Source organism: Pinus tabuliformis, chromosome 4_2 (assembly GCF_031772625.1).
Source record: "Pinus tabuliformis cultivar Carrire ecotype Pingquan chromosome 4_2, CPIR1, whole genome shotgun sequence".
Classification (NCBI taxonomy): Eukaryota; Viridiplantae; Streptophyta; class Pinopsida; order Pinales; family Pinaceae; genus Pinus; species Pinus tabuliformis.
This window is the reverse complement of record NC_142304.1, coordinates 662,112,489-662,138,200: the sequence shown is the minus strand read 5'-3', so window position 1 is coordinate 662,138,200 and position 25,712 is coordinate 662,112,489. Positions and strand designations below refer to the sequence as shown.

Here is a 25,712-nt window from a genome sequence, read left to right as displayed (position 1 = left end):
ACTAATTACACTCAGTATTGTGATTATCCGTGTTTCCATGTATTGTGATTATCCGTGTATTATGATTTATCCGTGTGTTAAGAAACCAACCACTTCCCACCATGAACGAAACCATGCATGCGAACAATGTGAAATCCAAATCGAACTGTGAGGCCCGTGCCTCACCTTTTGATCCTTGCACGGATCCCTTCTTGGATTTCCTCAGTATAAAATTTGTAGCAAAATGGCCCACCTCATGACAACGAAAGCATTGCACTTTCGATTTGTCAAAATTCTTCCCACCGTGGGAAGAACTGGAATTGGAATGAGAATCCTTCTCCTTCCCCTTCTTCACCTTACTCGCTAAGGCGCAGTTTTCTTAATCCTCCATGGATGAAGAACCATCTCTGGTGCTTCTTCTTATCTCCTCCTGCATTAGGTCCGACCAACGTCATTCCAAATCTAGCAGTTTCTCTCTTCCATTAACCGAGTCCTGGTAACTATGCCAGCTCTTAGGAAGACCGAGGAGTGAAAGACTCACCATGTCATCATCAGCTATAGCGATCCGTACACTTCCAAGCTCATCCCTGCATGTGGAAAGCTTGTTCAGATACATAGAGATTGTGTCGCCCTTTTCACACTTGATCTTCCGAAGCTTGTCCTTTAGTGCCAACTTCCTCTGATCGCTGCTACTCTGATATAGATCTTTCAATGTTTTCCACATTGAAAATGGTGTCTCCTTCTCATGGAGACTCGAGACTATGTGATCTCAAACTCCCTCCAAAAGAATTCTCCTTGCTCTAGCCACACATTTCTTCCATTTAGCCAATTCAGCAGCACCAGTTGGCTTGGGGACTTCTTGATCAATGAATTCCTTTAGACCGTTATCCTCTAGTACTGCTTCCATGTGATCCTTCCAGGTTATATAATTCGAACTGCCATCAAGGGCATATTAGATTCTTAAACCATTGAACACCATAGGTGAAATAGAGATGTGATAAGAACTCGATTTCTATATTCATGAATCACAAACTTCAAACTTCTCCCTTCTTGTATATTGTTCTTCCTTGATCACCTTTGCTCTGATACCATGTAGAAATTCCCACTATAGATCAACAAATTACGCAATATAATAAAACACAATACAAGATCTACTTCTACAACACGTTGCAGAAGCTTAATCAAATTGAGCAAGATCAAGAAAACACATATAACTAAGAATGAGAAATCGATCACACATAACACAGAAGAAAGAACTGGGGGAAAGCCTCAGCCTAAAACCCCAATCTCTGTATTATCATACAAGTGGAAATGTAGTCTGGATTACAAAAAGAATCAGCTCACAAGCTATCCTGCTCTCTTTGCAATCCCTCTGCTGCTCATAGACAATCAAAGGCCTCTCTCAAACCTTCTCCTCTGCCCTCCAAGCCTCCTATTTCTTTGCGCAATTTTCCTTGGGGTCTAGTGCAGCCACTTGTGTGAATTGGCCTCTTCACACACTCACTAACCTCTGATCTAACTGCGCAATCATGAAGGAGATAAATCATTCTCCATGGATGAGTTTCCTTTATAGGAAAAATCCATCCAACTGATAGTACACTATCCCTCCTCTGATCTCAACTGGGTCTCTGTTTGAACTGACATGCATGAGTTATTCATGAGAGAATATTCAATTCTCTGAAGAGCAGCAGTTATATGCAAGCATGCATTAACTAACTGAACTTACATTAATTTAAACAAACTGTTTAAATCAATCTGACTAGACTTGACTCAATTAACTTAGAAAAATAATTACAACTCAATTTAGAACTCATCCTTGTCTCTTTAACTAATGGATAAATTCCTCAATTAATGGAGAAATTGTTGCATGTCCCCACATAGACTTCATGTTTGATTTTTCACAACTAATTAACTCATGGTGAATTAATTCATTTATTTTCAAACAGCTATTAAGTTCAAAATCGAATTTTAATAACTATTTTAGTCCAAGGACTAACTAAAATAGGAATCCATCCCATTGCTATTTTTAGCACTTCCATTTTTCATTCCCTGTTGCTCAATCCAGCACTGGTACCCAAACTGCTATTTATAGCAGTGCTATTTTTAGCACTTCTATTTTTAGCATTTCTTGTTGCTATTTTCAACACATCCTTTGCATAATCCTTCGTGATCTTCTTTTAGTTCGGGGATTCCATCTACTATTGAACTTAGATATGGAAGGATTTTGAAATGGATATGACCAAATCTTCAATGCCAAAGCTCACATGGGTTGATTTCAATGTGAACCAAGGCTTGAGCAAGAGGAGATTTCAACCTGTAAAGTCTTCCTTCACGAATTCCAATCACTCTAACATTTTCTCTGCTTGAGTTTATACTACAACTTTTCCATCAAAGAAAGCCACTCTATCACCTTTATCTTCTACACTTGAAATGAAGAGTAAATTCTTATGCAAAAAATAAATAGGGTGTTATTGAGATGGATATTGCCTCCATTCTCTAGTTCTATTGAAGTTGATATAATTCCTCTTACGGGGTAGCTCTTATTATCTCCAAGTTCTACGACGTAAGAATATTTTCCTTCTGACAATATCTTCAGTTGCTTGTGATGGTCATTCATGTGTCTTGATGCACCGCTATTGATCAGCCAAATGTTCTCATCTTGAAATGTGTCAGTGAGTGCTGAGAAGAGTCCTTCATCCTTTATCTTGGTAACTTCCTTCTTTGGAGTAAATAGAATATTCCATGCCTCCTTGATAGCTTTCTTGAGATGGCTTGTTGCCTTTGAACACTTCTTGAAAAACTTCTTCAATGTACTAGAGATCTTCATAATGCCCTTAGCCAACCTTAGCTCTGATACCATGTTGATAAATCTAAAGGGCAATGATTAGAGTGATTTCTCTTTCTTTGATAACTACTTGTGATGTATTTTTACTTGTATTTCTTATCAGCTTCACTTATTATTATTATGTTTGTGTATCATCAAATAGCTACCAAAAAAAGAAGAACAAGAGCACACAATATAGGCTGCAAGTCAGGGTCAAAACCTATCCACTTGAGAGGAAAACCCATAAATATCTTTTATAGATTCTTCAATTGACAAATTCCAAGACCAATACCCTCCAAGGCCAAGTCCAACCTTTCTGGATGATGTGCTTTCCTTTTCCAAGTCAAAGACATCCAAATCTCTTCAAGTAGCACAACTTCATCCTCCAACTATAGAATTTCAACGTCCACTGCAGACTTGAAATTTTTGGCCCTGTTATAGTTGCTGCTACCACATGTGTGGGCTTCTTTTATCCTCCCAAGTCTTTCTTAGACCTTTGCTTGGATTTCTTTGACTTCTAGAGCTTGAGGATGGCTTATTGTGACCTTCACTTGACCTTCCTACCTTCTCTTCTTCAAGATCGAACATGTAAAGGAAAACCCTAGATCTGCTACAGAAACCATAGCCTTCCTTCACACGTGTGAGAGAGAAACAGCCCAAAACCAAGTCTTCTTCGTCCTTTTCCGCCTTCACTATCTTCTTCCTATTCTTCCTTTACTTGAATGAGTGAGAGATTAATGTGCTCCAAGGAGGTCAATTTTCTTCTTTATATAGGCTTCTCAAAGGTGGATGTGGCTCCTCAAATTAGGCCGAATTGATCTTGGAGGGTATTTTGACACTTTTAAGGACAAAAATAGTTTTATTTACAATGTACAATGTACCTGAAGGGGTCTTCAACTTATGACAATGACTATTTTGACTTCTTGACCTAGGAAAAACCCTAGAAGCACTCAATGGGTGCTTGACCTATAAAATAAAAGACCTTAAGCATGAAACCCATGCTCCAATAATAATAATAATAATTTTCTTTCATTTTAAAATTTACAAGAATCAAAAGTACATTTCATATTTATGAGGACAGAACCTAGTTACACATTTTTCAACAGAACCTAAGTGTCAATCAATCCCTACTTCCATACCAATGGTTCTTCCAGCATCTCGCTTCTCACAATTGTTGCCTTGTTTGCTCTTTGTTGGGTATGGACACCACAATGTTTGTGTGCTCCAGTAGGAAAAAGGCTTAGATTGATAAGCGATAGCTCAAGGGCTTAGGCAGGTGAGCATCTGTAGTTCGTGGCTCAAGGGTTATTGGTGCTTGTGGGAAGTCATTGAAGCTTCTTAGTGTGGCTCGTAGGTTCAAGCACTCTGGTTGGCATGTGTATGCAACTCAAGGTTCATGGCTCAATGTGGCTCATTGTCCATCGAACAAGATACTCAACATGGCTAATCGTTTGTCCAGGTCACAATGCAGTGACTCTTTAAGTTCATGTTTTTTATAGATGGTTTATTTTTGCATAGTGGCATATGGAAGGTATATTTTTCAGTTTATATAGCTCTATAGAATAGGGATTTTGAGCCTACCACCTCTCGGAACCCCTTGTAAATTTTGGCAATACTTTCTTTCTATCTGCTAACCTAGTTAAGTGAGGCCTATGTGACCATAAGCTTCTCAATTTGTACTAAGATGGTTTCCCAACAGACATTCAAGTAGAACATAGTACTATTACTTGTAATACCCATTTTGATAATAAAATAATGAACCAAAAAGCATAAATATAATTTATAATTTATATTTTATAAGTAATAATTAAAACATTTAACTTTCTAATTATATTTAACTTAATACTCGTTCTAATTTAAGATGACACAAATCTTCATTATATCATCTATTGGCCAACCTATTCATCAAATAACTAATTATATTCAGTTTGGTGATTATCAGCATTTCCAACATTAGACATTGGTGACATCTTTATATATTATTTAAATAGTATAAATAAAATTTATATTTTATTTATATAAATTATTTTTCCTTTTTCCACCTTGGAAAAATCGTAATTTTCATTAATAGGAAAATTACATGTTGTAGATGTTATGAGCATATGCAAAATATAGTGGTTGTGTGCCAGTCCAAAATTTAAGAACCAAAAATATGTTCTCCACATAGGGAGATAGTCTTTAAATAGTGTTGTATAAATAAACTTCAAAATTTGTTACTCTACGCAGAGAGTACTCCTGAGGACATGTACTGATTATGTATAAACATAGTAAATATAAACAGAAATAAAACGATCAATTATCAAATGATTTCAGGCTCCTGTTGAGCCTGATCTGCCTGGTCCATATATGGACGGTGGTAGTACTGGAACTGTTCACCTCCCCGCTGCTCCTGGATCATCTAGATGTTGCATGGCCTGATCATTGTCGTTTTGGAAAGTTTGTCAGTGATGGAGTTTCGTTCCCTGTAAATATGGTGACAAGCAAAATTGTCAAAATATGTGATGTATCTATGCACCTCATCCAATATATGTCGCAATGTGAATGCATGACATGTTGATGTTTTATTAATCTAGTTGCAGACAATTTTTGAGTCACCAAAAACTTGTAGATTATGACAGTCTTTTTCAATTGCAAATTGAATGAGGTATTTGGCAGTGATGAGTTCAACAAAATTGTTTGTGCCATTTCCAAGTCCCATTTGAATATGATAGAAATGTGTATCTGAAATATATAGAACAACCCCACCTCCACATCCTGTTTCTTGTGTTGATCCATCAAAATATGCCCAGGGCTGTGAGTGATCAATGGACTCGGGATGATGTTTCTGGGTGGAGGGGCGGCCTTGTCCTCGGGTAGTGAACTGTAGTCGGCTATAATTCTAGCTATGATGGATGGCCAATGGGGGGCAGTGTCCTAAAAGATAGTGCGGTTCTTGGCTATCCAGATTTTCCAACTAGTGGGTAGGGGGAGGTTTCTAGCTTTGGGTGGTGTTACACTTCCTGGCTATCCAGATTTCCCAACTAATGAGTAGGGGGAGGTTTCTAGCTTTGGGTGGTGTTACAGATGACCACCAATTTTCCCATACCTCCTTGGTGGTCTGACCCCTCCAATTGATGGATGAGAGTGTGTGAGATAGAATGGAGTTCCAAAGATCAATTGTGACGGGACAGGAGAGGAAGAGGTGATCCAAAGATTCAGTGTTGTCCTTACAGAGGCAGCACCAATAAGGTCCATATAGCCCTCTTCTGTTCAAGTTGTCTCCCATCGACACCTTATTCTTCAGTATGGACCACATGAGTAATCTTGTTCGGGGGGGTGCTTTGAGCTTCCACATTCCTTTCCACCATGTTTCTATGTGTTGTGGCTTGTGTCGATTGGCTAGTTGTAGATACCCCTCTTTTGGGGAGTACCGACCATTTTTTGCAATGGCCCATGTGATCTCATCTTCCCCTTCTCTTAGTCAAATGTGAGATTTCATTGTAGAAAATTCTCTACAAATCCAGCTCTGTAGAAAATCTGCCTGTAGGTTAACCCGATAATGCAATATAGATCAAAGCAAAATACTATAACCTACTTCTACTATCAATTCGTGGAAGTTGCAGAAGCTTAAAGATCGAGCTGAACAATATAACTAGAAGAAGAAGAATCAATGCACAATACACATGAAAATACTTTGGGGAAAGCCTCAGCTAAAAACCCCACTATCTGTATTATCTACAAGGTGGAAATACATAGAGATTATACAAAGCCTTAGCTCTCATAGCTAGCTAGCTCTCAGTACAATCATCACAGATGCTCACAGGAAATCCAGTCTTCTCACAAGCCTTCTCCTCTACCCTCCAAGCTCCTATTTCCTTGCACTATTCCTCTGGGATGATTCACCTTCAACCAAGTGGAACACTGCCCTTACACACTGTAAAACTGCGCAACCCTCAAGGAACCTTACCTTGACTGCATGCATTAGTTTCCTTTATAGGAAAACACATGCAACTAATAGTACACTATCCTTGACATTTAGCTCAACTGGGTCTTTCTCAAAATAGACATGCATGAGTTTATGATGAGGGAATCTTCAGTTATCTGGAGTACACTAGTTGAGTGCATGCATGCATCAACTCACTGATAACTCACAATTAGTTCCTCAAACAGTTTGGAACTAATTTAACTAGACTTAACTCAGTAAACTAGAATTTCTGGATTCTATTTTTATCATTTCTTGTTGCTATTTTCAACATCCGTGAGCACTGTAGTGAAAGTACTTCTAGCTTGGTGCCACTGTAAAGGAAGGAGCAAGCTATGGGCTGTCTTCCAAGCTTGGTGCAGGAAGGTTGATCTCTCCTGGTCCACAATGTGCACTGTGTGTGATTCCTTTCTCGTTAAGGTTCTGGAGTAAGCCTTCAGGTAGCTGGTGTGCATTCCCACATCCTATCCAAGGGTCACGACCTATTCAAATGGATGTCCCATCATATATTCTCCAAGTTAGGCCATCCCGAATAAGAGGCATTGAGTTTAGAACCACTTTCCATATATTTGAGACCCCAGTTTTGTTCCAGCTTGTTTGTCTCAACCAGTCCAGTAGCCTTAACGGTGCAATATATTTAGCGACTGCAATTTTGGTCTAGAGACTATTGGTGGTGACTAATTTCCACCCTAGCTTGGCCACCAGTGCTGAGGAGAAATCCCCCAATTTCTTTATACCCCACCCACCCCATTTCTTAGGGATAGACAGAAGATCCCATCTTGCCCATGCATATATCCTTCCTATTTTTTTTCCTTTCCACAGGAATCTGAAACAGAGGTTTTGTATTTGGTTGAGAATGCCTCTTAGGATCCATTTGAGGGACATCCAATATACAGGGCTGGCCTCCATAGCCGCTTTGATGAGCACCAATCTTCAAACTCTCGAGAGATTCTTATGATACAATATATTGAGTCTTTTCTCAAGCTTGGAGATCAACCATATCCAATCCACAATTTTATATCCAAGCGTTTTCAGTCTGTATCCCAGATACCGGAGGCCTCCATCTATCTGGGTCAGGGTGAAAGGGAACCTTTGTATCACAAAGTGTATCTAGTGGGGATAGCATTCTGATACTGTTATGGTAGACTTAGAGTTATTAATGATCATGCCTATAGCAGTTTTGAAAAGATTGATGGTGTGTTGGATGGTGGTGAGGTCACTTATCCCTCCATTTAGGAACATTAGTACATCGTCCACGAAAAGGAGGTGTGTTATAGTACATCCATCCAATATCCTGATTCTCGAGAGTTTACCTCTATGGTGCATGTCCTTGATCAGTCTGCTTAGTCCTTCCATGACTAGGAGAAAGAGTAGAGGAGATAGTGGGCACCCCTGTCTGAGACCTCTTTCAGAGCCAAAGAAGGGAGATGCAACCCCATTTATCAGTACACTAAAGGATATATTGGTAATGCAACACATGATCCATTTAATGACTCCCACAGGAAATCCTAAATGGGTAAGAAGCATTCTGAGATAAAGCCAACTTACCCTGTCGAAGGCTTTTGAGAGATCAGCTTTGAGGATCATACCTTTGATCTTCCTGGTCTGAATGGAGTGCAGTACTTCCTGAGTTGTGCCTATGGCTTCATGAATCTGACGATCCTGTAGGAAGGCAAATTGTTCGGATGATATGTGGTTGGATAGGATGGGGCAGAGGCGATTTGCAATGATTTTGGATATGATTTTGTATAGGCAGTTGCATAGGGAGATGGGTCAAAAATCATTGAAGGATGATGGATTGTCTAATTTGGGGATGAGGGCGATGAAGGTGGAGTTTATATCCCCATGCATACATCCAGTCTTCCTGCATTCCTTGATGACCTTGAGCATATCATGTCTGAGAATGTAAAAAAAAGCCAAGGAGAACTCTACAGACCACCCATCTGGACTAGGGCTTTTTTCCTTCTTAAACCATTTCAGAGTGGCCTCTAGCTCCTCTAAAGTGACTTCTCTATTCAGCTCCACATCATCCTCATGTTTAATGAAACGAGGGAACAATTGTGCTACTCTAATGACCTTTGCTAGGGTAGCATTAGGGGGGGCCTGATAGACCTGCTTGAAGTGAGAGGTGGCCAGGGAGGCCAGGTGAGGGAAGGTATCTACCTTAGCTCCTTGCTCATTTTTCAGTTTCCATATGGTATTAATGACCTTCCTTCCATTAGAAAATTTGTGGAAAAAATTGGAATTATCATCTCCTTCCTTCAGCCAAATAGCTCTGCTCCGCAATCTCCAGGTTTCCTCCCTCTCCTTGAGAATGTTTCCTCTTTTGACTATTAATTCAGTGAGCTTGTCCTTGAGCTCATTTGAAGGGAAGGTGCCCCCACTGTTGTCCTCTAGGTTGGCTATCTCCAGTTCAATCTCATTTAATAGATGCTCTTTAGCACACCTCTTGTTGTGAGCCCAAATCTTGGATAGCTTCTTCAATTCCTTCAGGTTGGCCACGAACCCTTCAGTGATGTTCCCTCTTCTTTCCAGTGGATGAACCTTCCAAAAGTCAGAGACGAGGTGGATGTAGGTGTTGGCATTATGATTCAAGTGTTTTCCTTGATGGCAACTCACTCAGAGGTTGGTACAGGTGATGGCAACTTAATCAGAGGACAGATCTTAGTACAGCAGGCCAAGAAAGTTCATACACGCAGGTTCATTAAGCCCAAGTCGCGTATACACGCTGGTTCACTATATACCAAGTCGCGTGTACGCAGGTTCGCTATATACCAAGTAGGGTATACACGCAGTTTCATGAACGAAAAAGAGCGTACATGTCGGAAAGCTTACTTTTGGTCCGTGGTAGTTAGTCCTTGGAATTTGTGCCTATGGTTTTGGACCATGGAGTCTCAACAGACGTGTTGATCCCTAGTATTGAGTTGATGGTATTGGGTTACTATGGTTTTGGACCGTGGTATTGTGAAGGGCCTAAAGCTATATAAGGAGAAAGATCATTAGGCCAAAGAGTGAGTGTGTGTGTGATGAAGATCTGAGGAAGTGTGAGATCCAAGTGCTGGTTATGGGTTGGTGATTTGAACCAAGGTTTCACTCATGTGGAGGATGATGAATGATGGAACGAGATCTCAAGGCTTGGAATGATTATCTTCATATGGTATGACTGTGGATAGACTAGATCTATTGACGCATGTTTATTGTTATGATCTGGGTATGTTTTGATGTCTGATATAGCTGCGGAGTTATAAGTTAGAATTTGCAGATCTGTACGCGGGTTGGTTTTGGTAAAAGAGCGTATACACGCAGGTTGGGTTCATCGAAGTAGCGTATACAATGTGAAGTAAGATATTTGAAGATGGAGTTGGATCTGGTTGTTGTTATGTTGTCTGGTTGTTGTTGACAGGGTTTCAGTGATTCAGTATTGGGTGATTCAGAGATTGATGATGCAGGTTGTACTTCAATGGTGATTGTTTTATGGATCCAGTATGAAAATGTATGAAATGTGGTCCCGGGAAGATCGTAGGCCGGCACCTACGTACTGGTAAACATATCAGCCAGTACAAGAGCCAGGGGGTTGTAGCTCCCTTCCAGTAGCAGCTGGAAAACGAGTAAAGGTTGGAGCATTCTGTAGGGTTGGCACCTACGTACTAGTAAATGGATCGGCTAGTACAAGAGCTATGAGGGTTGTAGCCCTCTGCAGGTTGTAGCCTGCGTGCTGGTAAAGGACTGCACCAGTACATTGTAAAAGAAGTTTCTTATTAAAGGAAGATAGAAACAAATTGCAGCAGGTGGTTTTCACCCACATTGGGTTTCCACCTTATATCATGGTGTTCATGTGTGTGGCTTTTATGTGATGATCTGTTCTATTATACTGCACCTGTTTACTGTCAATGTGGTTAATAATGTTCTGATGCATTTACTGAAGATAAGTTAACTGAATCATAAGATTTCTGGATATACGCTAGTTGCTTTAGACACAGTAGCGTGTACACGCGGGTTCACTTAACTGAAGTAGCGTATATGTTTCTGAGCATGAAATTTGAAAAGTTTTATTGATCTGATAATACTGATTCACCCCCCCCCCCCCCCCTCTCAGTATTATTTCCAACAGTAGGAGTTATCTTTCAACCATGTAGAGTTGAATTTGAAAGGTGCTCGAGGTTTGCTAATATTGCCTCAGATTTCAAGGTAAATTGGCAGATGGTCTGAGAGTCCACCGGATCCCACCCACTGGCGATAAGTGAAACCCTGCTCCAGAAATTGTTCCTTGATGAGGAATCGATCCAGTCTCCTGGCAAGGCTATCCTCCCCACTTCTTTTGTTCCTCCAGGTTGGGGCTAGTTTGGTAGATGGGATATCAATGAGATTGTGTAAATCAAGGAGCTGCTCAAAGAAACCCGCTAAGGGGTCGGCTTGAGCATGGTGACCCCAAGACTCCGAGTAGCCTAGGGAGAAATTTAGGTCTCCTCCTAGAATGATATTATCAGATTGAAATATGTTGGCTGCCAAAATCCTTTCCCAGAAGTTCTCTCTATGATGGCAGGGCCCATATATGTTTATCATTCTAATCTCAGTTCCCAGCTCTGTAGAGTATATGTCTGCCCCTATGAACCCTATACCCCCCCAAGTGCCCATTATATTAATTGTGCGAGGGTTATATCCTAGGGCAATGCCCCCCAAGTGACCATTTACATCAATGGCTTGGAAATGCCATCCTGGGAGCATAGATTCCATTAGAGGGGAAATGATAACAACCGCACCCAATGTTTCCTGTAGGAAGACCAGATCAATCGGCTCCTTCTAGAGAAGCCTCCTCAGCACTAGTTTTTTCTCGGGACTAGCAATCCCTCTGCAATTGAAGGAGAGAACCTTCATGGGGGAGACTCCTGAAGAGGGATTTGTGCTCTAAGGACCCTATCGAGTGAAAGTTGTTTTCTAGAGGCCACCTCAATACCTACCTTCTGTTTAGCTTTTGACAGGGAGGAAGGTCTGCCTCGGGGGAGCTTCGGAGTGGAGGAGGAAGGGATAAGTCCAATGCCAATAGCATCTAACATTGGTGATCGAGTATGCGATCGAAGATGATATCAGTGGGGAGTGGGGTCAGATCCAAGGATTGATTCCTTTGATGTCTCCATTAAGGTTGTGGGGGAAATATGAGAGGGAACGGGTACATGAGAATTAAGGGGGGAAACCAGGTGGCTTAGACAGGGATGAGGCTTGTCCTGGTCCTGCCCAGATTCCTTAAAGTTTTCCTTATGTGCAGATGAATAATTGATGGATGCAGAGCAAGGGATAGGATTGGACATACCCGAAGATAGCGCGACTCCAGCGGCCACCTTAGACCTGGTCAGTGGAGGTGAAGGTGGCCGAAGAGGTGCTTTCCCGCACTTCTTCGGTGTCATCGAGGCAAGCCTAGATCTGTCTGCACCAGTGTCCATCTTATCAGCCCCATCCGAGTGTTCTGCCTGTGTCTGAGCTCCCCCCGCTGATGAGGTCTTCCCTTTGTTGCCCATCTTTGATTTCGCGAGGAGAGGGCAGTCCTTATAGAGGTGTCCAACCTTGTGGCAGTGCCTACAACGAAAGGGGACCCCCTCATAGTCCAGAATCTGGATCCGGTTATAGTTCCTCCAACGAAGAGTGACTTTTTCTTGTAAACCACCTCTAATGTCCAGGTGAACCAGTAGTCTTGCATAGGCCATGACCCCCATAGAGAGATAGGATCTGTCGTAGTCTAGGTATGTACCCAGAGAATTTCCAATTCTTCTGAAGATATCCTCGGTCCAGAAATGGAGAGGCAGACCAGGGAGACGAACCCATATTGGCCCTGCCCCAAGTTGTTCTCTGTCTGGATCAAATAGCGAATTCCATCTCCTTAACATAACCGGGGCCTGTTCGATGTGCCAGAAGGAGGATAAGACCCAGTTGGTGTGTTCTTCTCGCGCGAAACGTAGGGCGAACCATCCACGGACAAAAGTTTGTACAATAGGCAGATCAGCTAGGTGATGGCCCCAAATTTCTGCAACCCACTACTTAAGTCTCACTACGGTGTAGTTCCTACCCTGACCCTGCCAACCAGGACCGTCGTCGCCATATCCATGGTGTCTTGCCACTAAAAGTCTTCTTCCCAATCGATGAATACTTCCTGTGTCCTAGGTTTGACACACCTTTGCTTCTTCCCAAGAGCAGGCTCTGCTTCCTCTACCCCCTCAAGGGTTTCTTCAAGATTAGGGTTGGGAGAGGTAGGGTTAGGGTTAGGGTTTGGAGATAATAGAGCAGGGCCAGTAGGGAAGGTGTCCGGGAGGGGAGGGACGTTTGTATAGCTACTAGAGGGTTGTGCAGACTCTAAGGGTAGGGTAGAGTGAGCAGAATAGGGCGGAGCTTCTCTGTGCGGGGACTGAGATGGGAAATGAGAGGTTGTCGAAGGATGGAGGGAGGATATGCCGGATGATCCAGCCGCCTGTTCAGAGCCAGCTAGTCTAGAGCCAAAATGATGGGGGATCAATGTCAGGGGTGGCACAACAGATGTCGGCCAGGTAACAGGTACTTCCGAGAGGTCGATAACGACGCTAGGCTATCCCGTGAGAAATGGAAGTAGAGCGATAACCTCGGTGAGTTCCCTGCTGAATGGGAAATATGCCTCGGAACTGGTCTACCTGCCGAAAATGGAGATGCCCTCGAGGGGGTCCTCCGAATAATCTATAAGGTCGTTCTCCATTGATGCCTCGGGGGTTACGCCAGTTGCCACCGTAATCTGAAGTAATCGACACATGCAAAGACAAAACCCTATAGCGCAAAATTGAAAATGGTAGTTCAGTCACCGTTTTGAGAGGTAAGCAGGAAGTGGAAGAAAGGGGGTCGATGATCAGTTACAGACTAGGAGCTGCAGGGGAACGGACCAAAACTGTAGCCTGGACCCAGGTGTACTACGGAGGGCCTACCCCATGTCAGGGCATGGTCGCACCAACTCTGTCGTCACTATGAGGGCCTTCTCCTAAATTCATATGGAGTCTTAGCGCTCACAACATCTAATTACTTATTATCAAAGGGAACATGTTTCATTTGTTCTCTTGGGATTCTAACAAGGGTTTTGTCTATTTGGGAACATTATATGACTTCCATCATTCACGATGTATCCTTCGATCATAGAACACCAATCACAACCAATAACAACTCCATAGGTGACTAAAGGATCCTTCCAAATAAATTATTTTTCTTATTATAATAATATTATTATTATAATGTTAATATTTGATGAAATTTGCTTAAAAAACTTATACAAAAATAAAAATAAATATAAACATTGAAATTTTAGATTACATCATTCATATATTCCACTTAATACTCCGTTCCAACTTAAAATGAAACAATTCATTGCATCATCATGCTCACCAAACTATTACTTAAATCAATAATTATACTCAGTTTTCATGGTTATTAGCATTTCCAACATTACACTGAGCATTCACTAATTATGCTCAGTTTCATGATTATCAACATTTCCAACATTACACTAAGCATTCACTAATTATACTTAGTTTCATGATTAACAGCATTTCCAACATTACACAACATTCATTGTAACCAATGCTAACCAACCTACTACTTAAATGACTAATTACACTCAGTATTGTGATTATCCATGTTTTTGTGGTGCCCAAGTAAGAATGGAAGACTTTGATTATTCAAAAGTCAAATATTCCCTTTTTCCACACTATCCTATTTTAGAGATAATCAATAAAATAGATGGACCCACACCTTTCAAATTGCTTGGACACCACGAAACTACAAGCCATATAACTATTGCCATGGAGCCTCTTCATCACAGAGAAGTGATAGGATCAGTAACCTATCTTCAAGAAAATTACAAGCATTTTTTCATTCCCTTGCTCCTTTGGGCATTACAACTAACTGTGATTTTTTTATTTTTTCTTTTATGCAAGCATTGTGTTTTGGTATGACAAAGGAAAATCTCAAATTCTTGTGCCAAGAAATGCTCCAAATCCAAGTGTTAAATGGATTTTATGAATAGGATGGCTAAAACTTTATAGCATTGTTTGGCTGAAATTATCAAAGAGATGTCTCTTTTTAATATCACATATGGCCCATATTCTTGAAATACAAACCTTTTTTTTTTGGAAAAAGATCCATATTAAAGAAAATTGCACAGTGTGTGTACGATCACCATGAAATTATAGGAGTTTTTGAAATGAGCATCTACTAATCAAAGTAACGAAATATGAAATCTCATTGGAACATAATTTCAAAAGCAATAATGACCACAATCTAAGTGCAATGCAATACACTAGGATCAAACTACTATGTATGACATGATCACATCCCTATGCCCACTTTTAATGAAAAAACTTGAACATGAGGATACCCATATTAATATACAACCAAACATGGAGATGACTAAATGGAAAGCTTTATCGAGATTAGTACCTACAAAGAATATCTAATTCATCTCTCTTGATTATGTTGGACCTCTAAGGACTCGACACTAACCACACATGAGATTAGTTAGAAGTATCAAAAGATACATTGGACACTACACCAAACTTCATTAACCACAATTGAAGGATTGGCAATTTATAAAATAATTCAATCCCCTATGTATTTCTCGAAATATATTATCTATAAATCAACAATGTGCATTTGATACAATCCTACAACACTCACAAGTAAGATAACCAAAAGATTCAATGAAGACGATCATCCAAGGTACTGCATGCACAAGGAAATCATATCCTATAAACTACATCAAAGAAGTACTATTTTCTCAACCAACCACTAGCCATAGCCCAATACTACTTATTTTCCCATCTAGAGTTACAACGTTTAACATACATGTAACCACTATACATGTCAGGCTTAAGATTCATGTTAAGGACACAAAACCTTTACTTGGTCAATCCCATATAATGTTCCAACTAAAGATGAAACATATTCATGATATTATAATTGATGAGTTGAGCTTCATAGGAACTAAATACTTCATGTAGATTAAGACTCATTTGTGTGAGGTATTTCTAGAGAGAAACCATTGGTTATTCAATCATAACTCAATAAATTCTTGTAGGAGACTTGGGCCATCTACCACTAATAATAGAAAAACCTCTCTATGCAAGAGAAACTATACGGAGGTGTTTACGGACAACCTTCATCACTATAATCAATCTAGAAAAATATTTCCACAATAAGGCGTTGTTGGAACCCAAGCTTAGTTCTACTAGGCTTTAACAAACATTCACAATGTTACACCAACAATAGATAGTTGGAACCTCTTTGAGTCTAGGACTAACAAATTCTTGTCCACCAAAGTACATCAAATATTTGATTTTTTAGTCCATCTCTTTGTAATAAACATTCCCATCAAAAACCATAATAAGTACATGCCACAATATTTGATTATGCTAATCACATAGTGTCACAACATTTGTAAGTGGTTTAGAAACACACCAATATAATGAACACCAATTCGAATGTTAGAAATTGTAGAAATAAAGGTTAAATTTGACTTGTGCCTTAGCCAAATTTAGTAATTCGATTGTCCACATCAACAGGATCACTTGGATTGTAGTTAACTTGTGTGACATGGCTATATCTACTAGTTTACTTAGTAAAATCGAGTTGTAGGCTAGAAGTAGAGTTGTGCATGCAGTGATTTCTAAATTTAGCAATCTAGTTCAGTTATTTTAGTTCGACTCACTTAACTAAGCTCAAGTAACTAGTTGATTCAGTTGAAGGTCAGTTGAGTAGTAGAATAGTGATCTCTCATTTAAACTAGTCAATTATCTAAAAATAGTTCAGATATGCATGGAATTCAAATTGTCTAGCTGGAGTGGAGGAAAAGGAAAATTGTAACTATCAATTATCTGATAGTTGAGTGTACATGATTGGCAGTTAAACAGGTGAATCATTCCTTAAGAATTGCACAAGAAAATAGGAGGAAATTCCTATCTTTTAGGAGTTAATTTCCTCAAGTATTGTGCAAGGAAATAGGAGCAAATTGCCACCTTGAATTGACTAAGTGTTAGCCAGAGCAAGAGAATAGGTCTATAGTACAGGGTGTGCTTCAGGATCAAATCAAGACATTGTAATAGTTTCTCATTCTCATCTAATTAATGAAAAGGAGCAGAGCAATTCTTCCTAGTTGGGTTCCCTTGTAAGTCATTGTGTTCTTGTGGTGTTTTAATGGTTGCATGTCATTGCATGTGTTTCTAAATTGTGATTTCAATTCCACATAATAGTAAAGGAAATTTATAATCTCTTGATTTTAGTTTGATTTCATCAGTGGTATAAAATTTCTACTAATTTCTACATGGCATCATAGTAGAAATCACACTAGAAACTAGTCTATAGAGACTCTCCTTCAGAGATATTGAATTTTAGATTCATTGAAGCAATTTTCTTCCGTGTGGGGAAATTTCTTTCAACAGATTGAGATTGGAGTATTCCCTTGAGGGAACCTCGAATTTTCTAGCTTGGAAGGACAAGATGGAAGTAGTACTCAATGATAATGGAGTGCAAGAATACATCAAAACAGACATTCTACAACCAGGAACATCTGATGTATAAACACTTGCATAATGGAAGAAGGATACTGCAAAAGCTAGAAGGATAATCTTGGAGGGTGTGAGAGACCACATAGTCTCGAAATTACATGGCAAGGAGATTCCCTTTGCTTTGTGGAAGACCCTCACTGAGCTATTTGAGAATGGTAGTTGTAACACCGTCTTCTCACATCTACCCAAGTAACTGGTCAACCAAGGAAACATGTGACAAGATGTTACTATGATATGATATGACTTCCTAAGTCACCTTAAGGAAGTGGAAATTGAAAAAATAGACCATAAAAGCCTTCCACATCAACAACATGACTCCCAGAATGCATCCCAGTCATTCCCCTGGCCAGCCCCTAGGTCCCACTAAAATTTTAGACCACTATACCCCTAGACGCTCCCTTCATATGGGCAAGGGTTCATCTAAGGAACCTCTGGACGCATGCGCAAAATGGGTATACTAGCGTCTAGGGACTTTTATGCTCATTATTTTGTGTGAATCCCCGAGATTTGAGCAACTTTTTCACACCCAAAGCCTAGGTCACTTCCTAGAACTCAATGAAACTTTTAAAACTCATAAATTACATTACCACAAGAATTACAAATCAAAAACTGACTCGAGGACTAGGCCTAACCATCCCCATGAGGGACTGACATTCTGTCAAACACTTGGCATTAATGCAATCTACAATAAATGAATACAAGACAGAGCATAAATCATTGATAACTCCTATGAAACTTGACAAGAAGGATCACCACCCTCTTTCCTTAGTTGTTTTGACAACAATTAGGTCTTGCATCCATTCTCCTTTTAGTTATATAACCATGATTATAACCAACATTAAACCATGAAAACCATTAAAACATGAAATAAGCATGAAAATAACCAATCATAAAACCATGATTATAACCAACATTAAACCATGAAAATAACATTGAGATAACAGACATTAAAGCCACATATTAACAAGTACAAAAGCAAGAGAACTTAGCTTTCACTAACATAGGAAAATTTGACTATGCTCAGGACTTCCATGTACCACCTGACTGTAGACATGGTTGAACCAAATCTTTCCTTCAACCAGTCATCCTCGTGCCATATTCTAAGCATGAATGCGGAATGTCGTGGATAAACCAATCCAAAAACAAAGAAGGGAACCCAGAAGTTAAACCGCCTCTAGCCTCACCAAACCGTGATCTCACCAAAATCGGCTCTAAGATCGCAAAACCAAACAGGGCCAGGACTGATCCTCTTGAACCTCTTGTAGTAACCTACCAATCCCATGAATGATCTCACTTCATCCACATTCTTAGGAGTTTCCCACTCCATGATGGCCCTTATCTTTTCTGGATCTATTATTATGCCTTCCATGGAAACAACATGTCCCAAGTAATGCACCTATGTCTCAAAGAAGATGCACTTCCTAAGCTTGGCATACAACTGATGCTCTCTTAGCAATCTCAACACTCCTAATAAATTATCGGCATGCTCTTCTTCATTCTTGGAGTATATCAAGATGTTATCAATGAATACAATAAAAAATTTGTCCAAATAAGGACTCAACACATTATTCATCAAACACATGAATGTAGTTGGGGCATTAGCCAAACCAAATGGAACTACATCAAACTCATAATGCATATACCTGGTCCTGAAGGCAACCTTGTAGATATCCTCTTCCTTGATGCGTACCTTATGGTGTCCTGATCTCAAGTCGATCTTGGAGAAAACTATTACTCCCTTCAATTGATCAAACAAATCATCAATCATTGGCAATTTGTACATGTCCTTGATCGTTACTTTGTTCAGCTGCCTGTAATCAATGCACAATCTAAGAGTACCATATTTCTTCTTTACGAACAACGTTGGTGCACACCAAGGCAATACACTTGGCCAATTGTATCCCTTGTCAAGCATCTCGTTTAACTATAATTTCAACTCTACTAGCTCTAGGGAACTCATTCTGTAAGGTGACTTCAATGTTGGTGTTGCCCCTGGAACCAACTCAATAGAGAAATCTACTTCCCTGTGAGAAGGTAACTCTGGAATCTCTGTTGGAAACATGCCCTGATATTGCTGCAATACAGGGTACCTCTTGAAGATTTATGCATCCTCAACATATTTACCACTGTCACTAGATATATGCACTACAAACATCACACAACCTTTTCTACAACTACACTTAGCCTTCATAGTGGTAACCATCCTCACTGATGTTTCCTTTTTCTTACCCTACAAAATTCTCTTTTCCCCATTATCGTCCAAGCACTCAATGGCCTTGTCGAAGAAATCCACTCTGTTTTTGTGAAGATACAGCCAATCCATACCCAAAACCATGTTATACGATCCCAATGGCAGTACATTCAAATGTGATGTTGCAAGCATACCATTTAACTCGAATGCACAAGCACTTACCCAATAGAGAACTCTCTTCTTTGTACTTGTAGCCAGCTGTACCAACCAAGATTTTGCATACACTTCTTTTCTAAAACCATACTTATCCACCAATTCATGATTAATATAACTATAATTAGATCCAGGATCAATCAAAATAGAAACAACTTGGTCACAAAGCTTACTGTCCATTTCAATGATAGATGCATGATGATCCACCTTCCTTTTGTCCATAGTTGCATAAATCCGAGGAATGTTATGACCAACATCCCCAACTGTATGTGCCTCCTTAGCACTATAGATTTGGGTTATACCACCCTGATATTGCGGACAATACCTCATATGATGATCCTTGCCACATATCCAACACTGCAATGGTGCTCTACCATCACCTCTAGTCTGCTTCTCTCCATGTCCCTTCTCATTTGTATTGAACTTCTTGTAAGGGACTACATTTTCTTTCTCACTTGCATCTCGAGGTCTTCCTCGCTTTGGTGATCATTTTCCTTTAACGTTATCATTTCCTTTCAAGTCATGCTTATGCTCAAATTTACGTTTCAACTGCTCATAAAAATGTTTCACTTTTTGGATGGCATGCTCCAACAATATAGGCTCATCGAACTCAATCTGTTCTTTGTATGTACTAGCAGTCCACTAATGAATCTTCGAACCTTGGCCTTCTCTTCTTTGAGGTAAGGTACATATCTCAATAGTTTGAGCTCCAAGAACCTGCTAGTATACTCATAGTCTGTTATGGAACCCATCTACAACTCATAACATGCCTTAGATCTATCATCATAATACCTTTCTAACAGATAATTCTTCTTGAAGAGCACCTCAAATTCATTCCAAGTCAAGTCATCCTCATGAATACCTCTAACATTATTCACATCTTCCCACCAAATATCTGCTTTCCTTTTAAGAATGAAAGTGGCTATATTTACTCTCATGTTTTCTAAATAATCATGCAATCTTAATAACTTCTTCATACCAAGCAACCATACCTCTGCATCCTGTGATTTCTTCATCTCTCTATCGAATGTAGGTGGCTTTTATTTCTTATAATCAGATGGAAAATATCCCTTGTCACTCATCTTGATTCGAATTGGAGCATTATATTGTTTTTCATCCATCCTGATGCATTTGGATTGGAAAAAGTGGAGGAATCATCTCACGGACTATTTTTACTGGCGGGACCCAGTTTGGTGAAATGGGATCTGAAACCTTCAGGGAGAATTTTGAGGCATAAAACAACATTTTTTGGTAGTAAAACTTTATCTATTAAGCACCACAACTTTCCATGTTGTTCTACACACAAAAATATTTCCAACGGCGCAAAAATTGCGTCAATCAGGGTCAATATGCAAAAGTTATGTCACTCAGAAGTTGACCTTCTTGTGTTCATACCTATAGTTTGGGAGGATGTCGCATCAGCCCCCATTATTCATAGAAAGGGGCTAGCCATGTGTTTTTTATGTAGAATACTCTAGAAGAGTCTATTTTGTAACTCTAGTTAAGATTTGATGTAGTCAAACATAACCATTAGTAGGTTATCAGGCTATGTTATAACCGAGCCACTGGGAGGAAGAGACATTCCATTCTTTCGAGAGCATTTTGTTCCATAGTTGAGCAAATATAGACGGGAGAGGTAGGAGGTAGAGCACATAGAGAGGATTTGTGCACTGTAGTCGCCCACGGGCCACAAACATTACTTCTTTGTATCTGCAGCCATATTTCCACACAAAGAAAGAGAGTGAACCTATTGGCCAATCATCATTATATCATATATTGGCCAATCATCATTATATCATATATTGGCCAACCTATTCATCAAATAACTAATTATATTTAGTTTGTTGATTATGGGTATTTCCAACCTTACACATTGGTGACATCTTTATATATTATATAAATAGTATAAATAAAATTTATATTTTATTTAAATAAATTATTTTTCTTATTATAATATGAATATTTGATGAAAATTGCTTAACAAACTTATAAAAATAAATATAAACCCCAAATTTGAATTTCAGATTACATCATTCATATATTCCACTTAATACTCCGTTCCAACTTAAAATGAAACAATTCATTGCATCATCATGCTCACCAAACTATTACTTAAATCACTAATTATACTCAGTTTTCATGGTTAGCATTTCCAACATTACACTGAGCATTCACTAATTATGCTCAGTTTTCATGGTTATCAGCATTTCCAACATTACGCTGAGCATTCACTAATTATACTTAGTTTCATGATTATCAGCATTTCCAACATTAAACAGAACATTCATTGTAACCAATGCTAACCAACCTACTACTTAAATGACTAACTACACTCAATATTGTGATTATCCGTGTTTCCGTGGTGCCCAAGTAAGAATGGAAGACTTTGATTATTCAAAAGTCAAATATGCCCTTTCTCCAGATAGTCAATAAAATAGATGGACCCACGCCTTTCAAATTGCTTGGACACCACGAAACTACAAACCATATAACTATTGCCATGGAACCTCTTTCATCACAGAGAAGTGATAGGATCAGTAACCTATCTTCAAGCGAATTACAAGCATTTTTTCATTCCCTTGCTCCTTTGGGCATGATTACAACTAACTGTGATTTTTTTATTTTTTCTTTTATGCAAGCATTGTGTTTTGGTATGACAAAGGAAAATCTCAAATTCTTGAAATGCTCCAAATCTGACTGTTACTTGATTTGAGTGTTCAATGGATTTTATGAACAGGATGGCTGAAACTTTATAGCATTGTTTGGCTATGATAGACTGATCAAAAATGTCTGATGATCTCAGTTGTCATGAAGACAAAGGAAAAGCTCAAATTGTTGTGCCAAGAAATGCTCCAAATCTTACTGTTACTTGATTTGGGTGTTAAATGGATTTTATGAACAGGATGGCTGAAACTTTATACCACTGTTTGGCTATGATAGACTGTTCAAAAATGTCTGATGATCTCAGTTGTCATGAAGACAGATTTTGCTCTCCGGTCTGATGCCGCTGTTTTTTTTTGTCATACAAATTGCAGTTCTTTAATTGCAGGTTTTTTTTTTTTTTTTTTAGGTTTGATAGGTTTTATTTAAGAATAACATGAAAACTGCTTCTGTAAACAATATAGTTAGACTTTTGCTTTGCTGTGTGGCCGTGATGACCTAAGAAAATGTCTGATGATAGTGATGACAGATTTCGCTCGCCGCTCTGATGCCCACATGCATTTTTAAGTTTGATATAAATGGCAGATTGGATATTTAATTGGAGTGTTCCGTTTTGTTAGGCTTGAAGAGATGCAACCTTGAATATTTTAGCACTAATTAAAATGATTTTTATTTTGAGAATGATTTGTTTAAGTCGTTTAAGGAGTTAGAGGAATTTAGCACTAACTAAAATGATTTTTATTTTGAGAATGATTTGTTTAAGAAGTTGTTTAAGGAGTTAGAGGAATTGTTAGGACCCTTGAAAATGGTTGGGTAAAAAATTCAAAAAATCTGGTAGACACAGTGTTTGAATCATATTTTTGATAGTGGAAATAGATTTAGTACCATCAAAAAAAATTTAGGATTTACAAAAATCTCTACAGAATCTTTTCAAAATATAACTTGAATTTCCATAACTTTCTGACGAAAAAAAACATAATTGTTAAACTAAAGCTTTTTTTAATTACTTTCAATTTTAAATAATTATAATATTTACGCCATAAGGCGTTTCCCTTTGAAATGAATTGCCCCAGTCGCCGTCATGTCCTATTGTTGATCGTGGATTTGTGGTGTTAGACGATTGAATGAATTGTGATCATTGATCCAACACTGATCCAAAATTGAACAGTTAATGAGGAAGCGGGATGGATGCATCGCCAGCGAGCCATTCGTTTCGCAGGTGACATGTGCTTCGCAACGACCAAGGTCTCCAATTTTTTGCACTACATCAGATTTTCCATTGCTCTGTTGGGCTTCTGCAATCCCATGTAGACTCGACAAAATCCGATAACTGTCATCAGATCCATTCGCGCTGCTTTGGTATAATTCATGCTTAAAAGCCCTTGAATGCAGTTTAGTGCCTGCCCCAAATTTCTCCTCAGTGCCTCTATTGAGCAGAAAATTTCTCAGAAAGGGCTTTATTGTGGAAGAAAATTTGGGGTGAGGTTGAGAGGGATGCTGAGAAGAGTCTTGGAGGCATCGAATATCCAATTGGGAAGGCAAGTTCCAGTCATTACAATTACAAAGTTCTTTCAAGTTTGTTTTTCCCATAGCAGCTCTCTCGCTGATCGCAGTTTCCCAGGACAGAGCCTCCATGGATGTGATTTGTAACAAAATGAACTACTCCATATACATTTCGCCCAGTTAATTCCCTATGTTCCCACTGCACCGCTCTGTCAATTAATTTTCTCAATATTTCTAACTTAGCATGTTTCTCCTTTAAGCTAATTCAATTGTCTCAGGCACACTCTTTATCTCCTTTTTGGGGCATTGCAAGTCCAAGCCAAAGTACTCCCACCCGCGACGCATTCGCATGCCATTCGCACCCTTCGTACCTCCAGTGGAGCTTGGCTTTCCCGTGACTTGAACCCTGGTCGCTGGTGTCGTCTAATCATTCCATTATGAAGTTATGGCATCGATGAGTAAGTCAATAACCAACACTTTAAGTTTTGGCATTTATATTTCATGAAGAATTGGGGTTTATTACAGTTCTTTACGGTGTCTGCAATTTTTCATTAAGCTAGGGTTTCGTTGTGTTTATTACTTTCGGGGCTTCCATGTGTGAGGAGGACCTCTTCCATCTCTCCAAGGTTTGGACATCTACTATAGGAACTCTTTTAAGTTCTCATTCGGGTATGCAGGTAAAGTAACCCATTCTAGATGGGATTTTGAGCGTCTTTCTCTGTTTGTTTTGCTTTTTTGGATACTTACCTTATTTGGGTTATTATGTTGCAGGATGAGGACAACAAAAGCCAACGACCAAGGTCTCCAGTTTTTTGCTCTGCATCAGATTTTCCATTGCTCTGTTGGGCTTTTGCAATCCCATGTAGACTCGACAAAATCCGATAACTGTCATCAGATCCATTCGCGCTGCTTTGGGATAATTCATGCTTAAAAGCCTTTGAATGCAGTTTAGTGCCTGCCCCATATTTCTCCTCAGTGCCTCATAGGGAAAATTAGCGTTCAATCTAAGTGACCTATCCTATTTGATGTTTGTTTCTATGGTGTTCAGATAGCATATCTGTATTTGATAGAGTTGGTTCAAAGCATAGAGTTTTTGGAAGGTTCTATAAAACTGCCATGTTCTTTGCTTAAATATACTTACCATAAATCTGAAAATGGGTTCGCTGAAGGGCATCCTATGTTATCATCGCTTGAAAGAATACTTAAAGCATATTTCTTGCCTCAGAGTGATCACGAGGTCTTGGTTGTGTCCAGAAAAAGTGGATTTTTTCCTCTATGCAAGAAAATATCTATAACAGGTTTTAAGCTTCATGACCTTGATTGGGATCAAGGAGAAAATTTGGACAAGTTTAATCAGACAATTTTGGACACATTGTAGCTACCTGATAGTATCACACAAGTAAGTGAAATATTCCTATACTTGAAAGTATGATATGAAGTACTTTAAAGTTGAGAGTGATTAGTATTCGGTTTAACCCATGCTGGGCACATGCACAAAGCATAGCTCATTATCAGAGTGGTTACAGATTATCCGAGTGGATACAGATTTCTTCAACTTCAACAAAATGTTCGTCTTGAGCAAATGGCAGCCGAATAATCAGAGACATTCACGGCTTAGCATTTACTATCTCAATTTTTGCCTTGTAGAATGTCTTTTCCGGCCTTAAATTGTTTGCGAAAAAAGGAGGGATTGAACTATCCTCTTGTATAGCTTCTTCAACCCGTTTGTTTTCATTTGAACATTCAGATGTGCTTACTGTTCCCATGTTCTCTTCTAGAGAATGCACTTGAAAATATATGTGACTAGTAGGATGC

At 39.2% G+C, this 25,712-nt stretch overlaps 1 long non-coding RNA gene across 2 annotated transcripts; it reads left to right on the top strand.

The window, feature by feature from the left end:
* Positions 1-22,270: 22,270 nt before the first annotated feature.
* LOC149171148 (uncharacterized) lies at positions 22,271-25,453 on the top strand. 2 transcript variants are annotated; one of them, XR_016259544.1, is made up of 4 exons: positions 22,271-24,076; positions 24,176-24,355; positions 24,458-24,574; positions 24,669-25,453. It is a non-coding gene; the product is annotated as an uncharacterized LOC149171148 (long non-coding RNA). The 2 variants fall into 2 exon arrangements; XR_016259543.1 differs by having other exon boundaries at positions 22,271-24,355.
* Positions 25,454-25,712: the final 259 nt, after the last annotated feature.